This window comes from Gobio gobio (assembly GCF_949357685.1).
Source record: "Gobio gobio genome assembly, chromosome: 15".
Classification (NCBI taxonomy): domain Eukaryota; kingdom Metazoa; phylum Chordata; class Actinopteri; order Cypriniformes; family Gobionidae; genus Gobio; species Gobio gobio.
The window spans coordinates 52,395,471-52,412,970 of record NC_137108.1 but is presented as its reverse complement, the minus strand read 5'-3'; the positions used below and the strand labels follow the sequence as shown (position 1 = coordinate 52,412,970).

Genomic DNA, 17,500 nt, shown 5'->3' with positions numbered 1-17,500 from the left:
GGTGTGGGCGTGTCTCTGCTGCGGACCAGCTGAACAACTGAAAGAGTACAAGACCAAATATGTGTGCATTCGTCTGTGTGTGTGTGTGTGTGTGTGTGTGTGTGTGTGTGTGTGTGTGTGTGTGTGCGCGCGTGCTCATGTGCAAATGTGTGAGTGCGCGCATGTGTTTGTGTGTGTTTGTGAGAGTGTGTGCGCTTGAGTGTGTGTGTGTATGTGTAATATCAGTGTGTGAGTGTATATATATAAATGTGTGTGCGTGTATTTGAGTGTGTGTGTGTGTGTGTGTGCGTGTATTTGAGTGTGTGTATTTGAGTGTGTGTGTGCTTGTATTTGAGTGTGTGCGTGTGTATTTGAGTGTGTGTGTGTGTATCAGTATGTTTGTGTGTGTGTGTGTGTGTGTGCCTGCATGTGTGTATTTGAGTGTGTGTGTATCAGTATATGTGTGTGTGTGTGTGTGTGTGTGTGTGTGTGTCAGGTTTACTGCTCGTCTGCACTCTGTCCTGTATTTGCACGATTATTCTCCTGATCAAGGCCATATTCAGAGGAACACGTATTTTTATGTAATTAATATCTGCGTACTATGAGATTTATTTTTAAATAAAGTTGCTATTGATGTTTATGCCTATAAATGTGTTTGTGTATGAAAAACAAATGTGTTGAGGAAGAAAAGCTTGTGATGTTTCCAGAGAATCTCACAGAACCGGCTCACAATTCAGCCCAAACTCAGGAGGACATCATCACGGTCAGCCTTATCTCTCCAGAGCGGCCACTGACGGTCCAGTTGAGGTCAGTGATGGTCCAGCTGAGGTCAGTGATGGTCCAGCTGAGGTCAGTGATGGTCCAGTTGAGGTCAGTGACGGTCCAGTTGAGGTCAGTGATGGTCCAGCTGAGGTCAATGATGGTCCAGCTGAGGTCAGTGATGGTCCAGCTGAGGTCAGTGATGGTCCAGCTGAGGTCAGTGATGGTCCAGCTGAGGTCAGTGATGGTCCAGTTGAGGTCAGTGATGGTCCAGTTGAGGTCAGTGATGGTCCAGCTGAGGTCAGTGATGGTCCAGTTGAGGTCAGTGATGGTCCAGTTGAGGTCAGTGATGGTCCAGTTGAGGTCAGTGAAGGTCCAGCTGAGGTCAGTGATGGTCCAGCTGAGGTCAGTGATGGTCCAGCTGAGGTCAGTGATGGTCCAGCTGAGGTCAGTGATGGTCCAGCTGAGGTCAGTGATGGTCCAGCTGAGGTCAGTGATGGTCCAGCTGAGGTCAGTGATGGTCCAGTTGAGGTCAGTGATGGTCCAGCTGAGGTCAGTGATGGTCCAGTTGAGGTCAGTGATGGTCCAGTTGAGGTCAGTGATGGTCCAGCTGAGGTCAGTGATGGTCCAGTTGAGGTCAGTGATGGTCCAGCTGAGGTCAGTGATGGTCCAGTTGAGGTCAGTGATGGTCCAGCTGAGGTCAGTGATTGTCCAGTTGAGGTCAGTGATGGTCCAGCTGAGGTCAGTGATGGTCCAGTTGAGGTCAGTGATGGTCCAGTTGAGGTCAGTGATGGTCCAGCTGAGGTCAGTGATGGTCCAGTTGAGGTCAGTGATGGTCCAGTTGAGGTCAGTGATGGTCCAGTTGAGGTCAGTGATGGTCCAGTTGAGGTCAGTGATGGTCCAGTTGAGGTCAGTGATGGTCCAGCTGAGGTCAGTGATGGTCCAGTTGAGGTCAGTGATGGTCCAGTTGAGGTCAGTGATGGTCCAGCTGAGGTCAGTGATGGTCCAGTTGAGGTCAGTGATGGTCCAGCTGAGGTCAGTGATGGTCCAGTTGAGGTCAGTGATGGTCCAGCTGAGGTCAGTGATTGTCCAGTTGAGGTCAGTGATGGTCCAGCTGAGGTCAGTGATGGTCCAGTTGAGGTCAGTGATGGTCCAGTTGAGGTCAGTGATGGTCCAGCTGAGGTCAGTGATGGTCCAGTTGAGGTCAGTGATGGTCCAGTTGAGGTCAGTGATGGTCCAGTTGAGGTCACTGATGTCCAGTTGAGGTCAGTGACGGTCCAGTTGAGGTCAGTGATGGTCCAGCTGAGGTCAGTGACAGTCCAGTTGAGGTCACTGATGTCCAGCTGAGGTCAGTGACGGTCCAGTTGAGGTCAGTGACGGTCCAGCTGAGGTCAGTGATGGTCCAGTTGAGGTCAGTGACGGTCCAGTTGAGGTCAGTGATGGTCCAGTTGAGGTCAGTGACAGGTTGACGGTCCAGCTGAGGTCAGTGATGGTCCAGCTGAGGTCAGTGACAGTCCAGCTGAGGTCAGTGATGGTCTAGCTGAGGTTACTGATGGCCCAGTTGAGGTCAGTGATGGTCCAGCTGAGGTCAGTTACGGTCCAGTTGAGGTCAGTGATGGTCCAGCTGAGGTCAGTGACGGTCCAGCTGAGGTCAGTGACGGTCCAGCTGAGGTCAGTGGTTTCCAGCTGAGGTCAGTGACGGTCCAGTTGAGGTCACTGATGTCCAGCTGAGGTCAGTGACGGTCCAGCTGAGGTCAGTGACGGTCCAGTTGAGGTCACTGATGGTCCACTTGAGGTCACTGATGGTCCACTTGAGGTCAGTGATGGTCCAGTTGAGGTCAGTGATGGTCCAGTTGAGGTCAGTGATGGTCCAGTTGAGGTCACTGATGGTCCACTTGAGGTCAGTGATGGTCCAGTTGAGGTCAGTGATGGTCCAGTTGAGGTCAGTGATGGTCCAGTTGAGGTCACTGATGTCCAGTTGAGGTCAGTGATGGTCCAGTTGAGGTCAGTGATGGTCCAGTTGAGGTCAGTGATGGTCCAGTTGAGGTCACTGATGTCCAGTTGAGGTCAGTGACGGTCCAGTTGAGGTCACTGATGTCCAGTTGAGGTCAGTGATGGTCCAGCTGAGGTCAGTGACGGTCCAGTTGAGGTCACTGATGTCCAGCTGAGGTCAGTGACGGTCCAGTTGAGGTCAGTGACGGTCCAGCTGAGGTCACTGATGGTCCACTTGAGGTCACTGATGTCCAGTTGAGGTCAGTGACGGTCCAGCTGAGGTCAGTGACGGTCCAGCTGAGGTCAGTGGTTTCCAGCTGAGGTCAGTGACGGTCCAGCTGAGGTCAGTGACGGTCCAGTTGAGGTCACTGATGTCCAGCTGAGGTCAGTGACGGTCCAGCTGAGGTCAGTGACGGTCCAGTTGAGGTCACTGATGGTCCACTTGAGGTCACTGATGGTCCACTTGAGGTCAGTGATGGTCCAGTTGAGGTCAGTGATGGTCCAGTTGAGGTCAGTGATGGTCCAGTTGAGGTCACTGATGGTCCACTTGAGGTCAGTGATGGTCCAGTTGAGGTCAGTGATGGTCCAGTTGAGGTCAGTGATGGTCCAGTTGAGGTCACTGATGTCCAGTTGAGGTCAGTGATGGTCCAGTTGAGGTCAGTGATGGTCCAGTTGAGGTCAGTGATGGTCCAGTTGAGGTCACTGATGTCCAGTTGAGGTCAGTGACGGTCCAGTTGAGGTCACTGATGTCCAGTTGAGGTCAGTGATGGTCCAGCTGAGGTCAGTGACGGTCCAGTTGAGGTCACTGATGTCCAGCTGAGGTCAGTGACGGTCCAGTTGAGGTCAGTGACGGTCCAGCTGAGGTCACTGATGGTCCACTTGAGGTCACTGATGTCCAGTTGAGGTCAGTGACGGTCCAGCTGAGGTCAGTGATGGTCCAGCTGAGGTCAGTGACGGTCCAGTTGAGGTCAGTGATGGTCCAGCTGAGGTCAGTGATGGTCCAGCTGAGGTCAGTGATGGTCCAGTTGAGGTCAGTGATGGTCCAGTTGAGGTCAGTGATGCTCCAGCTGAGGTCAGTGATGGTCCAGTTGAGGTCAGTGATGGTCCAGCTGAGGTCAGTGATGGTCCAGCTGAGGTCAGTGATGGTCCAGTTGAGGTCAGTGATGGTCCAGCTGAGGTCAGTGATGGTCCAGCTGAGGTCAGTGATGGTCCAGTTGAGGTCAGTGATGGTCCAGTTGAGGTCAGTGATGCTCCAGCTGAGGTCAGTGATGGTCCAGTTGAGGTCAGTGATGGTCCAGCTGAGGTCAGTGATGGTCCAGCTGAGGTCAGTGACGGTCCAGTTGAGGTCAGTGACGGTCCAGTTGAGGTCAGTGACGGTCCAGCTGAGGTCAGTGACGGTCCAGCTGAGGTCAGTGACGGTCCAGATGAGGTCAGTGACGGTCCAGCTGAGGTCAGTGACGGTCCAGCTGAGGTCAGTGATGGTCCATTTGAGGTCAGTGACGGTCCAGCTGAGGTCAGTGACGGTCCAGCTGAGGTCAGTGACGGTCCAGTTGAGGTCAGTGATGGTCCATTTGAGGTCAGTGATGGTCCAGCTGAGGTCAGTGATGGTCCAGCTGAGGTCAATGACGGTCCAGCTGAGGTCAGTGACGGTCCAGTTGAGGTCAGTGACGGTCCAGCTGAGGTCAGTGACGGTCCAGCTGAGGTCAGTGATGGTCCAGCTGAGGTCAGTGATGGTCCAGCTGAGGTCAGTGATGGTCCAGCTGAGGTCAGTGATGGTCCAGCTGAGGTCAGTGATGGTCCAGCTGAGGTCAGTGATGGTCCAGCTGAGGTCAGTGATGGTCCAGTTGAGGTCAGTGATGGTCCAGCTGAGGTCAGTGATGGTCCAGTTGAGGTCAGTGATGGTCCAGTTGAGGTCAGTGATGGTCCAGCTGAGGTCAGTGATGGTCCAGTTGAGGTCAGTGATGGTCCAGCTGAGGTCAGTGATGGTCCAGTTGAGGTCAGTGATGGTCCAGCTGAGGTCAGTGATTGTCCAGTTGAGGTCAGTGATGGTCCAGCTGAGGTCAGTGATGGTCCAGTTGAGGTCAGTGATGGTCCAGTTGAGGTCAGTGATGGTCCAGCTGAGGTCAGTGATGGTCCAGTTGAGGTCAGTGATGGTCCAGTTGAGGTCAGTGATGGTCCAGTTGAGGTCAGTGATGGTCCAGTTGAGGTCAGTGATGGTCCAGTTGAGGTCAGTGATGGTCCAGCTGAGGTCAGTGATGGTCCAGTTGAGGTCAGTGATGGTCCAGTTGAGGTCAGTGATGGTCCAGCTGAGGTCAGTGATGGTCCAGTTGAGGTCAGTGATGGTCCAGCTGAGGTCAGTGATGGTCCAGTTGAGGTCAGTGATGGTCCAGCTGAGGTCAGTGATTGTCCAGTTGAGGTCAGTGATGGTCCAGCTGAGGTCAGTGATGGTCCAGTTGAGGTCAGTGATGGTCCAGTTGAGGTCAGTGATGGTCCAGCTGAGGTCAGTGATGGTCCAGTTGAGGTCAGTGATGGTCCAGTTGAGGTCAGTGATGGTCCAGTTGAGGTCACTGATGTCCAGTTGAGGTCAGTGATGGTCCAGTTGAGGTCAGTGATGGTCCAGCTGAGGTCAGTGATGGTCCAGTTGAGGTCAGTGATGGTCCAGCTGAGGTCAGTGATGGTCCAGTTGAGGTCAGTGATGGTCCAGCTGAGGTCAGTGATTGTCCAGTTGAGGTCAGTGATGGTCCAGCTGAGGTCAGTGATGGTCCAGTTGAGGTCAGTGATGGTCCAGTTGAGGTCAGTGATGGTCCAGCTGAGGTCAGTGATGGTCCAGTTGAGGTCAGTGATGGTCCAGTTGAGGTCAGTGATGGTCCAGTTGAGGTCACTGATGTCCAGTTGAGGTCAGTGACGGTCCAGTTGAGGTCAGTGATGGTCCAGCTGAGGTCAGTGACAGTCCAGTTGAGGTCACTGATGTCCAGCTGAGGTCAGTGACGGTCCAGTTGAGGTCAGTGACGGTCCAGCTGAGGTCAGTGATGGTCCAGTTGAGGTCAGTGACGGTCCAGTTGAGGTCAGTGATGGTCCAGTTGAGGTCAGTGACAGGTTGACGGTCCAGCTGAGGTCAGTGATGGTCCAGCTGAGGTCAGTGACAGTCCAGCTGAGGTCAGTGATGGTCTAGCTGAGGTTACTGATGGCCCAGTTGAGGTCAGTGATGGTCCAGCTGAGGTCAGTTACGGTCCAGTTGAGGTCAGTGATGGTCCAGCTGAGGTCAGTGACGGTCCAGCTGAGGTCAGTGACGGTCCAGCTGAGGTCAGTGGTTTCCAGCTGAGGTCAGTGACGGTCCAGTTGAGGTCACTGATGTCCAGCTGAGGTCAGTGACGGTCCAGCTGAGGTCAGTGACGGTCCAGTTGAGGTCACTGATGGTCCACTTGAGGTCACTGATGGTCCACTTGAGGTCAGTGATGGTCCAGTTGAGGTCAGTGATGGTCCAGTTGAGGTCAGTGATGGTCCAGTTGAGGTCACTGATGGTCCACTTGAGGTCAGTGATGGTCCAGTTGAGGTCAGTGATGGTCCAGTTGAGGTCAGTGATGGTCCAGTTGAGGTCACTGATGTCCAGTTGAGGTCAGTGATGGTCCAGTTGAGGTCAGTGATGGTCCAGTTGAGGTCAGTGATGGTCCAGTTGAGGTCACTGATGTCCAGTTGAGGTCAGTGACGGTCCAGTTGAGGTCACTGATGTCCAGTTGAGGTCAGTGATGGTCCAGCTGAGGTCAGTGACGGTCCAGTTGAGGTCACTGATGTCCAGCTGAGGTCAGTGACGGTCCAGTTGAGGTCAGTGACGGTCCAGCTGAGGTCACTGATGGTCCACTTGAGGTCACTGATGTCCAGTTGAGGTCAGTGACGGTCCAGCTGAGGTCAGTGACGGTCCAGCTGAGGTCAGTGGTTTCCAGCTGAGGTCAGTGACGGTCCAGCTGAGGTCAGTGACGGTCCAGTTGAGGTCACTGATGTCCAGCTGAGGTCAGTGACGGTCCAGCTGAGGTCAGTGACGGTCCAGTTGAGGTCACTGATGGTCCACTTGAGGTCACTGATGGTCCACTTGAGGTCAGTGATGGTCCAGTTGAGGTCAGTGATGGTCCAGTTGAGGTCAGTGATGGTCCAGTTGAGGTCACTGATGGTCCACTTGAGGTCAGTGATGGTCCAGTTGAGGTCAGTGATGGTCCAGTTGAGGTCAGTGATGGTCCAGTTGAGGTCACTGATGTCCAGTTGAGGTCAGTGATGGTCCAGTTGAGGTCAGTGATGGTCCAGTTGAGGTCAGTGATGGTCCAGTTGAGGTCACTGATGTCCAGTTGAGGTCAGTGACGGTCCAGTTGAGGTCACTGATGTCCAGTTGAGGTCAGTGATGGTCCAGCTGAGGTCAGTGACGGTCCAGTTGAGGTCACTGATGTCCAGCTGAGGTCAGTGACGGTCCAGTTGAGGTCAGTGACGGTCCAGCTGAGGTCACTGATGGTCCACTTGAGGTCACTGATGTCCAGTTGAGGTCAGTGACGGTCCAGTTGAGGTCACTGATGGTCCACTTGAGGTCAGTGATGGTCCAGTTGAGGTCAGTGATGGTCCAGTTGAGGTCAGTGATGGTCCAGTTGAGGTCACTGATGTCCAGTTGAGGTCAGTGATGGTCCAGTTGAGGTCAGTGATGGTCCAGTTGAGGTCAGTGATGGTCCAGTTGAGGTCACTGATGTCCAGTTGAGGTCAGTGACGGTCCAGTTGAGGTCACTGATGTCCAGTTGAGGTCAGTGATGGTCCAGCTGAGGTCAGTGACGGTCCAGTTGAGGTCACTGATGTCCAGCTGAGGTCAGTGACGGTCCAGTTGAGGTCAGTGACGGTCCAGCTGAGGTCACTGATGGTCCACTTGAGGTCACTGATGTCCAGTTGAGGTCAGTGACGGTCCAGCTGAGGTCAGTGACGGTCCAGCTGAGGTCAGTGGTTTCCAGCTGAGGTCAGTGACGGTCCAGCTGAGGTCAGTGACGGTCCAGTTGAGGTCACTGATGTCCAGCTGAGGTCAGTGACGGTCCAGCTGAGGTCAGTGACGGTCCAGTTGAGGTCACTGATGGTCCACTTGAGGTCACTGATGGTCCACTTGAGGTCAGTGATGGTCCAGTTGAGGTCAGTGATGGTCCAGTTGAGGTCAGTGATGGTCCAGTTGAGGTCACTGATGGTCCACTTGAGGTCAGTGATGGTCCAGTTGAGGTCAGTGATGGTCCAGTTGAGGTCAGTGATGGTCCAGTTGAGGTCACTGATGTCCAGTTGAGGTCAGTGATGGTCCAGTTGAGGTCAGTGATGGTCCAGTTGAGGTCAGTGATGGTCCAGTTGAGGTCACTGATGTCCAGTTGAGGTCAGTGACGGTCCAGTTGAGGTCACTGATGTCCAGTTGAGGTCAGTGATGGTCCAGCTGAGGTCAGTGACGGTCCAGTTGAGGTCACTGATGTCCAGCTGAGGTCAGTGACGGTCCAGTTGAGGTCAGTGACGGTCCAGCTGAGGTCACTGATGGTCCACTTGAGGTCACTGATGTCCAGTTGAGGTCAGTGACGGTCCAGCTGAGGTCAGTGATGGTCCAGCTGAGGTCAGTGACGGTCCAGTTGAGGTCAGTGATGGTCCAGCTGAGGTCAGTGATGGTCCAGCTGAGGTCAGTGATGGTCCAGTTGAGGTCAGTGATGGTCCAGTTGAGGTCAGTGATGCTCCAGCTGAGGTCAGTGATGGTCCAGTTGAGGTCAGTGATGGTCCAGCTGAGGTCAGTGATGGTCCAGCTGAGGTCAGTGATGGTCCAGTTGAGGTCAGTGATGGTCCAGCTGAGGTCAGTGATGGTCCAGCTGAGGTCAGTGATGGTCCAGTTGAGGTCAGTGATGGTCCAGTTGAGGTCAGTGATGCTCCAGCTGAGGTCAGTGATGGTCCAGTTGAGGTCAGTGATGGTCCAGCTGAGGTCAGTGATGGTCCAGCTGAGGTCAGTGACGGTCCAGTTGAGGTCAGTGACGGTCCAGTTGAGGTCAGTGACGGTCCAGCTGAGGTCAGTGACGGTCCAGCTGAGGTCAGTGACGGTCCAGATGAGGTCAGTGACGGTCCAGCTGAGGTCAGTGACGGTCCAGCTGAGGTCAGTGATGGTCCATTTGAGGTCAGTGACGGTCCAGCTGAGGTCAGTGACGGTCCAGCTGAGGTCAGTGACGGTCCAGTTGAGGTCAGTGATGGTCCATTTGAGGTCAGTGATGGTCCAGCTGAGGTCAGTGATGGTCCAGCTGAGGTCAATGACGGTCCAGCTGAGGTCAGTGACGGTCCAGTTGAGGTCAGTGACGGTCCAGCTGAGGTCAGTGACGGTCCAGCTGAGGTCAGTGACGGTCCATTTGAGGTCAGTGATGGTCCAGCTGAGGTCAGTGATGGTCCAGCTGAGGTCAATGACGGTCCAGCTGAGGTCAGTGACGGTCCAGTTGAGGTCAGTGACGGTCCAGCTGAGGTCAGTGACGGTCCAGTTGAGGTCAGTGACGGTCCAGCTGAGGTCAGTGATGGTCCAGTTGAGGTCACTGATGTCCAGTTGAGGTCAGTGACGGTCCAGTTGAGGTCACTGATGTCCAGTTGAGGTCAGTGATGGTCCAGCTGAGGTCAGTGACGGTCCAGTTGAGGTCACTGATGTCCAGCTGAGGTCAGTGACGGTCCAGTTGAGGTCAGTGACGGTCCAGCTGAGGTCAGTGATGGTCCAGTTGAGGTCAGTGACGGTCCAGTTGAGGTCAGTGATGGTCCAGTTGAGGTCAGTGACAGGTTGACGGTCCAGCTGAGGTCAGTGATGGTCCAGCTGAGGTCAGTGACAGTCCAGCTGAGGTCAGTGATGGTCTAGCTGAGGTTACTGATGGCCCAGTTGAGGTCAGTGATGGTCCAGCTGAGGTCAGTTACGGTCCAGTTGAGGTCAGTGATGGTCCAGCTGAGGTCAGTGACGGTCCAGCTGAGGTCAGTGACGGTCCAGCTGAGGTCAGTGGTTTCCAGCTGAGGTCAGTGACGGTCCAGCTGAGGTCAGTGACGGTCCAGTTGAGGTCACTGATGTCCAGCTGAGGTCAGTGACGGTCCAGCTGAGGTCAGTGACGGTCCAGTTGAGGTCACTGATGGTCCACTTGAGGTCACTGATGGTCCACTTGAGGTCAGTGATGGTCCAGTTGAGGTCAGTGATGGTCCAGTTGAGGTCAGTGATGGTCCAGTTGAGGTCACTGATGGTCCACTTGAGGTCAGTGATGGTCCAGTTGAGGTCAGTGATGGTCCAGTTGAGGTCAGTGATGGTCCAGTTGAGGTCACTGATGTCCAGTTGAGGTCAGTGATGGTCCAGTTGAGGTCAGTGATGGTCCAGTTGAGGTCAGTGATGGTCCAGTTGAGGTCACTGATGTCCAGTTGAGGTCAGTGACGGTCCAGTTGAGGTCACTGATGTCCAGTTGAGGTCAGTGATGGTCCAGCTGAGGTCAGTGACGGTCCAGTTGAGGTCACTGATGTCCAGCTGAGGTCAGTGACGGTCCAGTTGAGGTCAGTGACGGTCCAGCTGAGGTCACTGATGGTCCACTTGAGGTCACTGATGTCCAGTTGAGGTCAGTGACGGTCCAGCTGAGGTCAGTGACGGTCCAGTTGAGGTCAGTGACGGTCCAGCTGAGGTCAGTGACGGTCCAGCTGAGGTCAGTGATGGTCCATTTGAGGTCAGTGACGGTCCAGCTGAGGTCAGTGACGGTCCAGCTGAGGTCAATGACGGTCCAGCTGAGGTCAGTGACGGTCCAGTTGAGGTCAGTGATGGTCCAGCTGAGGTCAGTGATGGTCCAGTTGAGGTCAGTGATGGTCCAGCTGAGGTCAATGACGGTCCAGTTGAGGTCAGTGACGGTCCAGTTGAGGTCAGTGATGGTCCAGCTGAGGTCAATGATGGTCCAGCTGAGGTCAGTGATGGTCCAGCTGAGGTCAGTGATGGTCCAGCTGAGGTCAGTGACGGTCCAGCTGAGGTCAGTGATGGTCCATTTGAGGTCAGTGACGGTCCAGCTGAGGTCAGTGACGGTCCAGCTGAGGTCAGTGACGGTCCAGTTGAGGTCAGTGACGGTCCAGTTGAGGTCAGTGACGGTCCAGCTGAGGTCAGTGACGGTCCAGCTGAGGTCAGTGACGGTCCAGCTGAGGTCAGTGACGGTCCAGCTGAGGTCAGTGACGGTCCAGCTGAGGTCAGTGACGGTCCAGCTGAGGTCAGTGATGGTCCAGCTGAGGTCAGTGATGGTCCAGCTGAGGTCAGTGATGGTCCAGCTGAGGTCAGTGATGGTCCAGCTGAGGTCAGTGATGGTCCAGCTGAGGTCAGTGATGGTCCAGTTGAGGTCAGTGATGGTCCAGTTGAGGTCAGTGATGGTCCAGTTGAGGTCAGTGATGGTCCAGCTGAGGTCAGTGATGGTCCAGTTGAGGTCAGTGATGGTCCAGCTGAGGTCAGTGATTGTCCAGTTGAGGTCAGTGATGGTCCAGCTGAGGTCAGTGATGGTCCAGTTGAGGTCAGTGATGGTCCAGCTGAGGTCAGTGATGGTCCAGTTGAGGTCAGTGATGGTCCAGCTGAGGTCAGTGATGGTCCAGTTGAGGTCAGTGATGGTCCAGCTGAGGTCAGTGATGGTCCAGTTGAGGTCAGTGATGGTCCAGCTGAGGTCAGTGATTGTCCAGCTGAGGTTACTGATGGCCCAGTTGAGGTCAGTGATGGTCCAGCTGAGGTCAGTTACGGTCCAGTTGAGGTCAGTGATGGTCCAGCTGAGGTCAGTGACGGTCCAGCTGAGGTCAGTGACGGTCCAGCTGAGGTCAGTGGTTTCCAGCTGAGGTCAGTGACGGTCCAGCTGAGGTCAGTGACGGTCCAGTTGAGGTCACTGATGTCCAGCTGAGGTCAGTGACGGTCCAGCTGAGGTCAGTGACGGTCCAGTTGAGGTCACTGATGGTCCACTTGAGGTCACTGATGGTCCACTTGAGGTCAGTGATGGTCCAGTTGAGGTCAGTGATGGTCCAGTTGAGGTCAGTGATGGTCCAGTTGAGGTCACTGATGGTCCACTTGAGGTCAGTGATGGTCCAGTTGAGGTCAGTGATGGTCCAGTTGAGGTCAGTGATGGTCCAGTTGAGGTCAGTGATGGTCCAGTTGAGGTCAGTGATGGTCCAGCTGAGGTCAGTGATGGTCCAGTTGAGGTCAGTGATGGTCCAGCTGAGGTCAGTGATGGTCCAGTTGAGGTCAGTGATGGTCCAGTTGAGGTCAGTGATGGTCCAGCTGAGGTCAGTGATGGTCCAGCTGAGGTCAGTGATGGTCCAGCTGAGGTCAGTGATGGTCCAGTTGAGGTCAGTGATGGTCCAGTTGAGGTCAGTGATGGTCCAGTTGAGGTCAGTGATGGTCCAGTTGAGGTCAGTGATGGTCCAGTTGAGGTCAGTGATGGTCCAGCTGAGGTCAGTGATGGTCCAGCTGAGGTCAGTGATGGTCCAGTTGAGGTCAGTGATGGTCCAGTTGAGGTCAGTGATGGTCCAGCTGAGGTCAGTGATGGTCCAGTTGAGGTCAGTGATGGTCCAGTTGAGGTCAGTGATGGTCCAGCTGAGGTCAGTGATGGTCCAGTTGAGGTCAGTGATGGTCCAGCTGAGGTCAGTGATTGTCCAGTTGAGGTCAGTGATGGTCCAGCTGAGGTCAGTGATGGTCCAGTTGAGGTCAGTGATGGTCCAGTTGAGGTCAGTGATGGTCCAGCTGAGGTCAGTGATGGTCCAGTTGAGGTCAGTGATGGTCCAGCTGAGGTCAGTGATTGTCCAGTTGAGGTCAGTGATGGTCCAGCTGAGGTCAGTGATTGTCCAGTTGAGGTCAGTGATGGTCCAGCTGAGGTCAGTGACGGTCCAGTTGAGGTCAGTGATGGTCCAGTTGAGGTCAGTGATGGTCCAGCTGAGGTCAGTGATGGTCCAGTTGAGGTCAGTGATGGTCCAGTTGAGGTCAGTGACGGTCCAGCTGAGGTCAGTGACGGTCCAGTTGAGGTCACTGATGTCCAGCTGAGGTCAGTGACGGTCCAGCTGAGGTCAGTGACGGTCCAGCTGAGGTCAGTGACGGTCCAGTTGAGGTCACTGATGGTCCACTTGAGGTCACTGATGGTCCACTTGAGGTCAGTGATGGTCCAGTTGAGGTCAGTGATGGTCCAGTTGAGGTCAGTGATGGTCCAGTTGAGGTCAGTGATGGTCCAGTTGAGGTCACTGATGTCCAGTTGAGGTCAGTGACGGTCCAGTTGAGGTCACTGATGTCCAGTTGAGGTCAGTGATGGTCCAGCTGAGGTCAGTGACGGTCCAGTTGAGGTCACTGATGTCCAGCTGAGGTCAGTGACGGTCCAGTTGAGGTCAGTGACGGTCCAGCTGAGGTCAGTGATGGTCCAGTTGAGGTCAGTGACGGTCCAGTTGAGGTCAGTGATGGTCCAGTTGAGGTCAGTGACAGGTTGACGGTCCAGCTGAGGTCAGTGATGGTCCAGCTGAGGTCAGTGACAGTCCAGCTGAGGTCAGTGATGGTCTAGCTGAGGTTACTGATGGCCCAGTTGAGGTCAGTGATGGTCCAGCTGAGGTCAGTTACGGTCCAGTTGAGGTCAGTGATGGTCCAGCTGAGGTCAGTGACGGTCCAGCTGAGGTCAGTGACGGTCCAGCTGAGGTCAGTGGTTTCCAGCTGAGGTCAGTGACGGTCCAGCTGAGGTCAGTGACGGTCCAGTTGAGGTCACTGATGGTCCACTTGAGGTCACTGATGGTCCACTTGAGGTCAGTGATGGTCCAGTTGAGGTCAGTGATGGTCCAGTTGAGGTCAGTGATGGTCCAGTTGAGGTCACTGATGGTCCACTTGAGGTCAGTGATGGTCCAGTTGAGGTCAGTGATGGTCCAGTTGAGGTCAGTGATGGTCCAGTTGAGGTCACTGATGTCCAGTTGAGGTCAGTGATGGTCCAGTTGAGGTCAGTGATGGTCCAGTTGAGGTCAGTGATGGTCCAGTTGAGGTCACTGATGTCCAGTTGAGGTCAGTGACGGTCCAGTTGAGGTCACTGATGTCCAGTTGAGGTCAGTGACGGTCCAGCTGAGGTCAGTGACGGTCAAGTTGAGGTCACTGATGTCCAGCTGAGGTCAGTGATGGTCCAGCTGAGGTCAGTGATGGTCCAGCTGAGGTCAGTGATGGTCCAGTTGAGGTCAGTGATGGTCCAGCTGAGGTCAGTGATGGTCCAGCTGAGGTCAGTGATGGTCCAGTTGAGGTCAGTGATGGTCCAGTTGAGGTCAGTGATGCTCCAGCTGAGGTCAGTGATGGTCCAGTTGAGGTCAGTGATGGTCCAGCTGAGGTCAGTGACGGTCCAGCTGAGGTCAGTGACGGTCCAGTTGAGGTCAGTGACGGTCCAGTTGAGGTCAGTGACGGTCCAGCTGAGGTCAGTGACGGTCCAGCTGAGGTCAGTGACGGTCCAGATGAGGTCAGTGACGGTCCAGCTGAGGTCAGTGACGGTCCAGCTGAGGTCAGTGACGGTCCATTTGAGGTCAGTGACGGTCCAGCTGAGGTCAGTGACGGTCCAGCTGAGGTCAGTGATGGTCCAGTTGAGGTCAGTGATGGTCCAGCTGAGGTCAGTGATGGTCCAGCTGAGGTCAGTGACGGTCCAGTTGAGGTCAGTGACGGTCCAGTTGAGGTCAGTGACGGTCCAGCTGAGGTCAGTGACGGTCCAGTTGAGGTCAGTGACGGTCCAGCTGAGGTCAGTGACGGTCCAGTTGAGGTCAGTGACGGTCCAGTTGAGGTCAGTGACGGTCCAGTTGAGGTCAGTGACGGTCCAGCTGAGGTCAGTGACGGTCCAGCTGAGGTCAGTGATGGTCCAGCTGAGGTCAGTGACGGTCCAGCTGAGGTCAGTGACGGTCCAGCTGAGGTCAGTGACGGTCCAGCTGAGGTCAATGACGGTCCAGCTGAGGTCAGTGACGGTCCAGCTGAGGTCAGTGACGGTCCAGCTGAGGTCAGTGACGGTCCAGCTGAGGTCAGTGACGGTCCAGCTGAGGTCAGTGACGGTCCAGCTGAGGTCAATGACGGTCCAGCTGAGGTCAGTGACGGTCCATTTGAGGTCAGTGACGGTCCAGCTGAGGTCAGTGACGGTCCAGCTGAGGTCAGTGACGGTCCAGTTGAGGTCAGTGATGGTCCAGTTGAGGTCAGTGATGGTCCAGCTGAGGTCAGTGACGGTCCAGCTGAGGTCAGTGACGGTCCAGCTGAGGTCAGTGATGGTCCAGCTGAGGTCAATGACGGTCCAGCTGAGGTCAGTGATGGTCCAGCTGAGGTCAGTGACGGTCCAGCTGAGGTCAGTGATGGTCCATGTGAGGTCAGTGATGGTCCAGCTGAGGTCAGTGATGGTCCAGCTGAGGTCAATGACGGTCCAGCTGAGGTCAGTGATGGTCCAGTTGAGGTCAGTGATGGTCCAGCTGAGGTCAATGACGGTCCAGCTGAGGTCAGTGATGGTCCAGCTGAGGTCAGTGATGGTCCAGCTGAGGTCAGTGGTGGTCCAGTTGAGGTCAGTGATGGTCTAGCTGAGGTTAGTGATGGTCCAGCTGAGGTCAGTGATGGTCCAGTTGAGGTCAGTGATGGTCCAGCTGAGGTCAGTGAAGGTCCAGTTGAGGTCAGTGAAGGTCCAGCTGAGGTCAGTGATGGTCCAGCTGAGGTCAGTGATGGTCCAGCTGAGGTCAGTGATGGTCCAGCTGAGGTCAGTGATGGTCCAGTTGAGGTCAGTGATGGTCCAGCTGAGGTCAGTGACGGTCCAGCTGAGGTCAGTGGTGGTCCAGTTGAGGTCAGTGATGGTCTAGCTGAGGTCAGTGATGGTCCAGCTGAGGTCAGTGATGGTCCAGTTGAGGTCAGTGATGGTCCAGCTGAGGTCAGTGAAGGTCCAGTTGAGGTCAGTGAAGGTCCAGCTGAGGTCAGTGATGGTCCAGTTGAGGTCAGTGATGGTCCAGCTGAGGTCAGTGATGGTCCAGCTGAGGTCAGTGATGGTCCATTTGAGGTCAGTGATGGTCCATTTGAGGTCAGTGATGGTCCAGCTGAGGTCAGTGATGGTCCAGTTGAGGTCAGTGATGGTCCAGCTGAGGTCAGTGACGGTCCAGCTGAGGTCAGTGACGGTCCAGCTGAGGTCAGTGATGGTCCAGCTGAGGTCAGTGAAGGTCCAGTTGAGGTCAGTGAAGGTCCAGCTGAGGTCAGTGATGGTCCAGCTGAGGTCAGTGATGGTCCAGCTGAGGTCAGTGATGGTCCAGCTGAGGTCAGTGATGGTCCAGCTGAGGTCAGTGATGGTCCATTTGAGGTCAGTGATGGTCCAGCTGAGGTCAGTGATGGTCCAGCTGAGGTCAGCGATGGTCCAGCTGAGGTCAGCGATGGTCCAGCTGAGGTCAGCGATGGTCCAGTTGAGGTCAGCGATGGTCCAGCTGAGGTCAGTGATGGTCCAGTTGAGGTCAGTGATGGTCCAGCTGAGGTCAGTGATGGTCCAGTTGAGGTCAGTGATGGTCCAGTTGAGGTCAGTGATGGTCCAGCTGAGTTCAGTGATGGTCCAGCTGAGGTCAGTGATGGTCCAGCTGAGGTCAGTGATGGTCCAGTTGAGGTCAGTGATGGTCCAGCTGAGGTCAGTGATGGTCCAGTTGAGGTCAGTGATGGTCCAGCTGAGGTCAGTGATGGTCCAGCTGAGGTCAGTGATGGTCCAGCTGAGGTCAGTGATGGTCCAGTTGAGGTCAGTGATGGTCCAGTTGAGGTCAGTGATGGTCCAGTTGAGGTCAGTGATGGTCCAGCTGAGGTCAGTGACGGTCCAGCTGAGGTCAGTGATGGTCCATTTGAGGTCAGTGATGGTCCAGCTGAGGTCAGTGATGGTCCAGCTGAGGTCAATGACGGTCCAGCTGAGGTCAGTGATGGTCCAGTTGAGGTCAGTGACGGTCCAGCTGAGGTCAATGACGGTCCAGCTGAGGTCAGTGATGGTCCAGCTGAGGTCAGTGATGGTCCAGTTGAGGTCAGTGATGGTCCAGCTGAGGTCAATGACGGTCCAGCTGAGATCAGTGATGGTCCAATTGAGGTCAGTGATGGTCCAGCTGAGGTCAGTGACGGTCCAGCTGAGGTCAGTGATGGTCCAGCTGAGGTCAGTGATGGTCCAGCTGAGGTCAATGACGGTCCAGCTGAGGTCAGTGATGGTCCAGCTGAGGTCAGTGACGGTCCAGCTGAGGTCAGTGATGGTCCATGTGAGGTCAGTGATGGTCCAGCTGAGGTCAGTGATGGTCCAGCTGAGGTCAATGACGGTCCAGCTGAGGTCAGTGATGGTCCAGTTGAGGTCAGTGATGGTCCAGCTGAGGTCAATGACGGTCCAGCTGAGGTCAGTGATGGTCCAGCTGAGGTCAGTGATGGTCCAGCTGAGGTCAGTGATGGTCTAGCTGAGGTTAGTGATGGTCCAGCTGAGGTCAGTGATGGTCCAGTTGAGGTCAGTGATGGTCCAGCTGAGGTCAGTGAAGGTCCAGTTGAGGTCAGTGAAGGTCCAGCTGAGGTCAGTGATGGTCCAGCTGAGGTCAGTGATGGTCCAGCTGAGGTCAGTGATGGTCCAGCTGAGGTCAGTGATGGTCCAGCTGAGGTCAGTGATGGTCCAGTTGAGGTCAGTGATGGTCCAGCTGAGGTCAGTGACGGTCCAGCTGAGGTCAGTGGTGGTCCAGTTGAGGTCAGTGATGGTCTAGCTGAGGTCAGTGATGGTCCAGCTGAGGTCAGTGATGGTCCAGTTGAGGTCAGTGATGG

At 55.0% G+C, this 17,500-nt stretch overlaps 1 protein-coding gene across 2 annotated transcripts in view; it reads left to right on the top strand.

Moving 5' to 3' along the window:
• LOC307138219 (CREB-regulated transcription coactivator 2) overlaps positions 1-619 on the top strand; it is a 44,755-nt gene extending 44,136 nt beyond the window's left edge. For both annotated transcript variants that reach the window (XM_079836412.1, XM_079836411.1), the window contains one exon: positions 1-619. This exon is cut by the window's left edge and continues 782 nt beyond it. The gene's annotated coding sequence lies outside the window, so the exon portion shown is untranslated.
• The last annotated feature ends 16,881 nt before the right edge of the window (positions 620-17,500 follow it).